Below are 1,376 nucleotides of genomic sequence, written 5' to 3'. Positions count from 1 at the left end.
GGCCCTGGACGGCGCGGCGCATCGGCGAGGCTGGGCGCTGGGGCGGCGGCCCGGTGGTGGCGGCGTGGGCGGCTCGGCGGCTCGGCGGTCGGTGCTCTGCGCGCGCCTCGGCGCGCCTGCTCCCCCGCTCGGGTTGGTGGCGGTCCAGGATGCGGGTCCCATGGCGACGGCTGCTCCTCTGGCGGCGCGACGGCTGGGCGGCACGGCGAGTTGGCGCGGCTACGGCGGCGGCCTCGCTACGTCCAACGGTGGGTCGAGGCTAGGCGGCTGCGGCGGCTCTATCTCGCTCGTGCGGCTCCGGCTTCCGGCGATTCAGATCTGGTGCGGCTCGGCTGTAGCCTTCCGGCGGCGGCTTTGGTTGTCCTCCGGCCCATCGAGGCAAGGCTTGGGGCGAGGTCGCAGTCTGGTCAGGCCCTCCCTTGCCTCCAGCTTTGCGATGTGGGCTCCTTGCCGTCGGGCCTGGCCGGGCTCCTGCAGATGGTGAAGACGATGACGTGGCGGCTCTTGGGCTCCGGGGCGGCGGCCCCGGGTGTGGTGGTGGCGGCTTCGGCCAGGAGGTGGTGCGAATCTGGTCGCGGTGGATCGTGGGATCCCGTGGCTAGAGTGAGGTCGGCCTCGGCAGGGGTGGTGGTTTGTGGGCGGCGGTCGGTGGTGGCAGGTGGTCGGCACATCTCCGGGAGAAATCCTTGCTCCGGTCTTCACCGGAGCCGGCGACGGCGGCGCCTGCGGGTGCCGCGATCTTTCTTGGAAGCGTCGTCGTGGAGGTGCCCCTTCTCCCCATGGCTTGGGCTCCGGAGGGAAACCTCAGATCCGCTGGATCGGGCGATGGAGGCGTCTTCGCGTCTTTCTCCTCGTTGGGGGCATCGTCTCGGAGCCGGCGACGACTGAGAGACTGGAGGATGATGGCATCTTCGCCGTCAATGGCGGCATCTTCGCCGTGTGGTTTGCTGAGGCGGGGCGCTGGTTTCTGTTTGGCAACGGTGTTGGCGTCGAGAGGAGCTTGGGTCGCGGCGTGGTCTTCGGTAGTCGGTTCTTCCCGGCGTGTCCGAGGTGCTCTTTGGGGCACGGTCGGCGCAAGTCCTGCATATTTCCCTTGTGTTGCTTGTCATCAATGTCGGAGCTGTCGGTTGCTTGCGAGTGTGGCCTTCCGTTGGCATGTGCCGTCGTGGCTTCTATTCCATGTCGGTGGCCAGGTTGGCCGGTGGTGCCCATGTCATGTGGGTTGTGTTGTATCGGTTTTAGCCCGGTTTCCCGTCAGTTAACCAGGCAATTCTCTTCTTCTTAATCAATGAAAATGGCAAGTCTTTTGCCTCGTTTCAAAAAAAAAAGAAAACAAATGAACAAGCTAGTCCAAATACACAAACACAGTAAGAAGC

Source organism: Triticum dicoccoides, chromosome 2A, assembly GCF_002162155.2.
Source record: "Triticum dicoccoides isolate Atlit2015 ecotype Zavitan chromosome 2A, WEW_v2.0, whole genome shotgun sequence".
Classification (NCBI taxonomy): Eukaryota; Viridiplantae; Streptophyta; class Magnoliopsida; order Poales; family Poaceae; genus Triticum; species Triticum dicoccoides.
The sequence above is the reverse complement of the archived record's forward strand: the minus strand, read 5'-3'. Positions refer to the sequence as shown.